This window comes from Bos grunniens, chromosome 16 (assembly GCF_055505025.1).
Source record: "Bos grunniens cultivar Pamir isolate PY7600 chromosome 16, Bosgru_T2T1.0, whole genome shotgun sequence".
Classification (NCBI taxonomy): domain Eukaryota; kingdom Metazoa; phylum Chordata; class Mammalia; order Artiodactyla; family Bovidae; genus Bos; species Bos grunniens.
This window is the reverse complement of record NC_141180.1, coordinates 47033511-47040745: the sequence shown is the minus strand read 5'-3', so window position 1 is coordinate 47040745 and position 7235 is coordinate 47033511.

Below are 7235 nucleotides of genomic sequence, written 5' to 3'. Positions count from 1 at the left end.
TCTCAAGACTAGGCAGTTCTCTTTCTTGTATAGCTTGTTTTCTTCCCTCTGTCTTTGCACTATCTCTATTCCAGTCTGTTCATCTTCTTGGAGAAGCTGCTTTATCACCAGCAGAGCAGGAACCCAAGATCTCACCATGTAGCTTCTCCCTCCATCTCACTATTCGTCTTTAATCTCTTTTCTCTCTGTGCTTCCTTTTTTCGTTTTTTTTTTCTTTCTGCAGACTGATTTCTTTTTAGGGCCCTCAAAGTTCTTCTAAAATGGCAGTCCAATCACTTGAGTCAGCAGAATCTTCCAGCTCAACTCCCCACAGTCTCCCAACTCCCAACAGCCAGAAGAGGGTATCTGCCTCTCCAGTTCAGATGTGTCTCCCTGGCCTAGGCAGGCTTTCTCTAGATGCGGTGAGTGGCTACTCTTTGTTGTGGAGCATGGGCTTCTCACTGCAGTGGCTTCTCTTGTTGCAGAGCACAGGATCTAGGTGCATGGGCTCAGTAGTTTTGGTGCATGGGCTTAGATGCCCTCCAGCATGAGGAATCTTCCCGGACCAGGGATCAAACCCCTGTCCCCTGCATTGGCAGGTGGATTCTCTACCACTGGACCACCAGGGAAGTCTTACATGTTAATTTTATTCTGGTAGACATGCAAATGATTTCTTTTTTAAAAAATGATTTTATTGCCCTCTAAGACTTAAACCAATTTGGTCTCTAAATTAGCAAATTTATTTCAGCATGCCATTCCTGATGGTCTGTATAAATCTTTGTTCTTCAAATTCTCCTTTGAAAGAGCTTACTGTTCTTTGATTCTGTCTCTTGTGAAGAGCATAAATCTTTGACACATATTCACTCTGTGTTTATATGATAATTGTGCTTTAATTTTAAGAAAATTATACTTTGACAACTCAACCAAACAGGCTGCAGTTCTATGAGAATTGTCAGATCAGTCACCTGGTCAGAAGCACAAAGGCTAGAATCAGGCTTTTCTTTATCATGGCTGACTTAAGGTTCATTCCCAGATGTAAGTGTCCTTGACCAGGGCCTGATGTGGGGGTGGGGAGGGTTTCATTGCTGAGATACCCATATTGTAAGGAAGGCTGGGATCCATAGTAGAGGAGACAAAGTAGGAATGATGAGAGTGACTAAAAAAATGAAAATTTTCACTAGATTTGGAAAACAGAAGAGAGTATAGCTGGATAAGAGGGGACCTTAACACAACAAGCAGAGGCAAAAATGGGAATATCCCTTATCCAATAAGCTCTGACTAGGGGCCTATAGTCATGTCTTTATTCATGTTCAGAAATTTACTTAAAATTAGTAATAATATTACAAACAATCTAAATACGTAATTAATTCCAATGTTTTGGTTTCCTAATAGTGCCAGCAGGCTCATACATGGTATTGTTGATCTTTAACCCCATCCTGCTAATTGGTAATGTGATGAAGAGAGTAAGTAACCCACCCATGTTTTTTGCAGTTAGAATTGCTACAGAAAGGACTTAAACCTAGGTTTATCTAATCCTACACTCTACATGCTCACCCTTTCGTTCCTCCCTATCTCCTCTCTCCCTGTCTATCTCAAACATTTATTGAGTACCTACACTGTGCCAGACTCTTTGAACACAGAAAGAAACAAAGTCTTTGTTTTCAGGGAGTTTACATTCCAGTGGGAGGGACATAGAAAGTAATAATTTAAAAAATACGTCTCCTGTGGCAGTAGGGGCTGTGAAGAAGACCAGCTTTCATATTTTGTTTGATGTCTATCAGCTGTGCAATCTCTCACACTACATCGCTCATCCACATGCAGTGCTTAACTTTGTCCTGGAGAATCAGGACGACTTCACAGAAACACCTGCACGCTCTTTGTCTCAGGGTCTTTGGCAAAGAGGAGCGGACACAGTGACAGACAAAGCTGCTGGAAGAAGTGGTGCTGGAGGCAGCCAATAGCTTAATCATGCATCCCAGAGGCAGTGAATATGACATCACATCTCTGGTCCTGCGAGGGAATCCAAAGGCAACTCCCGGGAAGTCATCACGGCCCCTCGCCTCTCACAGAGGCACCCACTCGGCTTCAGAGGTGCGACTGCAGAGACTCGAAAGGGTTCACTCACTCTGACAGGAATCAGTAATAATTGTTGTTCAGATAAAATCCATGCTAAGAAATCAGCATTTATAAGTGAGGATCTCAATGGAGAGGGCATGACAGTAATTAAAATAAGTGTCACACCTGAGTGATTAGACCACGCTAAGGTTGTGTTGGAGAAGTAAAAGCTTGCCTCTACCCTTCTAGGTTCTTCTGGCTGGTCTAAGATTTAAATTGACATAAGAGAGGTTAACAGTAGAAAATAAAATTTAGCTTCATACAGTGGGAATCCCGTATACATGAGAAGTTCAGAGACAGAAATGTAAAATGAGGTGTAGATGCCTTTCGGAGCTAAGGAATGGGGCAGGGGCCTGGGGTTTCCAAAGACAGGAGGGTCATTCACTGGACAATATGGAGAAAAGCAGATATTTGGTAATTAGGTGCTTGCCTTGCCATATAGATGGGGCCACTTAGATAAAATTTATTTCCATTAATAACTCTTTTCTGGAAAAACCCTCCAATTTAAATTATTCTAAGTAGTTAAGGCAGGGGCAGTAGTTTCTCTTGAAACTGCAGAGTCTTGATTAGATTCAGTTCAAAATAATTGTCATGCCAAAGTGGCACATTTTGGGAAAGCTCATTCTGAACTCCTGCAGTTGCTGTTTCACCTGTTGTCAGGGCTTCTGGTTGCAAAGCAGTGTCAGAAATGACAAGGAGGGTTTCCCTGGTGACCCAGTGGTCCTTGTCCAAGCTCATTTCCTATGTTTGTTGGTAGAGTTCATTTCCTGTAGTTATAGGACTGAGAAAATTTATTTCTGGCTGTCAACAAAGGATTGCTCTCAGCTCTATCAAAAAAACGAATAAACAGAAACTTCGATTAAATAGAGTCAGGGGGCCAGGGGAGGAGCTTTCACATCTGTGACAGCAGTGGAGCTGAACAAGAAGAAGAAAGATTCCTCTTCTTTCCTGGCAAGAACTCAGCCAATGAAAAGTCATGGACTCTTCACTTAATTTGCCCTTCCAAGTGCTTTTTCCTCTCAATAAAAGCATTCTCCTTCACCTACCATGTGGGGACTTGCATGTTAGTTCACCATGGTTGCAGAAAATTGAATTGCAATTCTCTGCTGATTCTGAATAAACCTGTCTCTCTTTTTTTTTTTTTGGCTGGAGAAATAACTGGAAGTCTATTTGACTTAGGTCAATGTTTTGGTGGCCTGTATGGGGACCAGAGAAGACTCAACAACTCTGGTGAGCAAACAGGCGCTTATATCCACAAGCTGAACCTGTGTGCTCACTGATTTTTTGACTGACCGTGGAGTTTGAAGGTACCCCTAGGTCATGTCCTCTTTGCATCTGAACCCTTTCCAGGCTTTATTCAGTATCTAGTTAAAGGTTTTGTCTTTCTCGTTAGGGTCTTGTTCTGTATACAGGTATCCATTTGGTACTTGGTTTGATGTTGGGGATTAGAGTGTTTCACTGAAATTGGCTGAGAAGCCTCTAGCCCTTTCCTTTGGGAACAGAAGCTGCTTCACTAAAACTGTGCCAGTTCAGCTATCAGCCCATTCATTTGTCATAGCAACTGTTCTGTGGGAACTGGCTGGAAACCTGTGGCCTGTCTCCTCTAGGACCAAGCTGTTCCCTTAGAACTGGCTGGTATTAGGCCTGCTGACTATTGAGTTGCAAGCTGTATGAGATATTTGAACTGTTTAGGCTGTTCAAATTGCTAGCTGCTTGAGCTGTTTGAAAACTGTTCTTTTACTATAGAGAAAATCTTCTGGGAAACAAGATCTCAGTTATCTAAATAGCTTGAGGACTGCTGTCTCCTGAAAAAGAGGCTCCAGCAGATTTTTATGTTTAAAAACTGTTGTCCTTCCTCATATGTATGTCTAATTAAATGAGCTGACCTGACCAAAGGCATTTTAGATAATTAGTTGCCATTATGGGGAAATTTTGAAACACCCAAACTCAATTTTCTGAAAGCTGAATTGGACTACAATAGCTTCAAGTTTTCCAGAAAAAAATGGACTGCTTATTTTGGTTTATATTTGGGACTTCCAAACATTATCCAGAGCCTAAAGTGACTTTTTTCTTGCAGAATAAGATTTTAAGATTGACTGAAGCAAATACATGATTAAGGAAAGATGAAATGGCTCTTCTTCCTTGGCTTCTTTGTCTCAGACTCCACCTCCTTGCTTTCTATGCGGCCTATAGCTCCCATATACTGACCCTCAGTTCCCCCACACTAAAGCTTTCACCAAACTTTCCTTTTTCTCTGAACCTCTCTCTAGTTCATTTCCTCCGAACTTATCAGAACCTGTCCCTGTAAAATTAAGCCTTCTGAGAACCCAAGAGGTGAAACAATTTCTTATAGTCTCTAGACATAACTGAACCGTAAGCCATTGTCAAAGATGTTCCCACAGTAATCAAAGATCCTCACAGATTTGCTGAGGCATTAAGTATAGTTATTCAAACTTATCAACCTAGTTTCTCTGACTTGTATCAGTTAGTTCATATTCTTGTTGGTGAAGGCCAGGATGTTGTTGGATGAAAACCACTAACTGGAATCTTGAAATGTCTCTAGACTTAAAACTGGAAGACCAGTCCACTAATTTATTAGGTGGTCAGTCTCAGGCAATTGCTTGGAGAATTCATCAAGCAATTCCTAGGGCATTCTTTAAAGCTTGTTGATGGGAACAAAATTCAGACTTGCACACAAAAATCTGATGAACCTGCTCAAGGCTATTACAATCAACTTGATTCTCTTTTTAAAGAAAATTCTGGTCTTCCTTCAGAAGTTGATTCTGTCTGGGTAGCTTTTAACTCTATGCTTATTAATGGACTGAACTGGGACCTTTACATTCTAGTAATTGGCTCAGCTGGTAAAGAATTCACCTGCAATGCAGGAGACCTGGGTTTGATCCCTGGGTTTTGCAGATCTCCTGGAGAAGGGAACAGCTACCCATTCCAGTATTCTGGCCTGGAGAATTCCAAGGACTGTATTGTCCATGGGGTTGCAAAGAATTGGAAACGACTGAGTGACTTTCACTTTCCCTTTCCTTGGGGCTTCCCTGGTAACTCAGTTAGTAAAGAATCTGCTTGCAATGCGGGAGACCCCAGTTCAATTTCTGGGTCAGGAAGACCCAGAAGCCTATCCCCTAGAGAAGGGATAGGCTACCCACTCCAGTATTTTTGGGCTTTCCTCATGGCTTACCCGGTAAAGAATCTTCCTGCAATGTGGGAGACCTGGGTTCAATCCCTAGCTTGGGAATATGCCCTGGAGAAGGGAATGGCTACCCACTCCAGTATTCTGGCCAGGAGAATTTCATGGACTATATAGTCTGTGGGGTTGCAAAGAGTTGGACACAACTGAGAGACTTTCACTTTCAAAGAGGAAGGTGAATGAGAAACTATATCTACTCTAGATTTACTTAATCTGGCAAACCAGCTCTCTTGTACTCTAGATGAGTGACTCAAAGGAAGACCTCCCAAATTCTTAATTTTCAACTACAGCAAAGCTCCTAAATCAAAAGCGCCTAAACAAAACCAAAGCCCTCCTAGTTTCTGCAACTATTGCAAATGGCCAGGATATTGGGAAAGAGACTGTTACAAATTGAAGCACTTTAGGTGCCTCTAGCCGTCTAACCAGCCTTTCCAACACCCCCACAATTCTCAGTGATGGGCTCTTTCCAATCCTCCCTCTTAGTTGGCTTGGAAAAACATTTCTCCAGATTGGAAATGACTTTCTTCCAGTCCTAACTGTCACCAGAGCCACACTCTCAGTGTTCAATCCCACTACTATAAAACATCCTCTGCCTTGGAGTACTAAAATAGTTCAAGTAGTGGAGATCTCTGATGAACATGAAGAGATCTCTGCCTCTGAACTTCTTCCCTTTTCTTTAGGCTCTTTGAAAGATACTCTTTTCTCCTTACTTCCTTTGTCTCTACCCATTTGCTAGGCTGAGACTTCTTAGAAAAGTGTCATGTCAGACTTTCTTTCTCCCAAAGGTGGGAAATAATTCTAGAATTTGACAGTAGTCATCAAGTAACCCATCAGGTGAATTAAATGACTCTCTAACATCTTTTGTTAGTTACTGGCATCAATCATTTGTCCCTATTGAAACGGCTACTACTTACCTTATGGGCTAAATAAATCTCCCACTGATGTCAGCAAAGGTCAAGCATGCTTCCCATTAAGACTCAAATAGAAATCCCCAAACCTCTTCCCAGAGTCGATCAATATCCTGTAGGTAAAGAAACTTTTCAAGGCATAAAGTCCATAACAGAATTTTTTTTTATTAATTAACTAATCTTTGGTTGGGCTGGGTCTTGTTGCCGTGAGGGCTTTTTCTGGTTGGGTGAGTGGGGGCTACTCTTCATTGTGGTGCTCAGGCTTCTCAGTGTAGTGTCTTCTCTTGTCGCTGAGCATGGGCTCTAGGCACACAGGCTTCAGTACCTGCAGCATGTGGGCTCAGTAGTCGTGGCTCCCAGGCTTTAGAGTGCCGGCTCAGTGTATGGCACACGGGCTTAGTTACTTGGCAGCATGTGGATTCTTCCTGCCCCAGGGATCGAACCCGTGTCCCTGCCTCGGCAAGCAGATTCTTATCTGTTCTTATGATGTACCACCAGGGAAGTCTCCACAATAGAATGTTACAAGACTCAATACCTCATTATCCTTTGTACTAGCTCCTGAATTACTCCTATTTTACCAGGGAGAGAACATTGAGTTTCATCCAGGACAACTGAGCAATTAATGCCCCAGGGTTTTACTGAGATGTCCTCCTATTTCTCACAAATCCTGAAGGCTGATCTGGATGATGTAAGATTCCCTGGGAGTTCTACTTTGTTGCAATATGAGGATGATTCCATTTGCTTCTTGCTCCTCTTCTCAAGCTTCCTCACAGAAGACAGAAGCCACTTACTAAAGATTTTTGTATTAAAGGGACACAGTGTTGCCAAAGAAAAATTGCAGTTTGCTCAAACCCAGGTTTCATATTTAGGGTATCTGATACAGAAAAAGGGCTATACCTAGGCCTAGACAGACTTCACAGAGTCCTGAGTTTTTCAAAACTTAAAGCTAAGTGCTGACTATGAGCTTTACTAAGGCCAGTTGGTTACTGCTGAAACTGAATTCCAAATTTTTCTTTAATGGCCAAACCTCT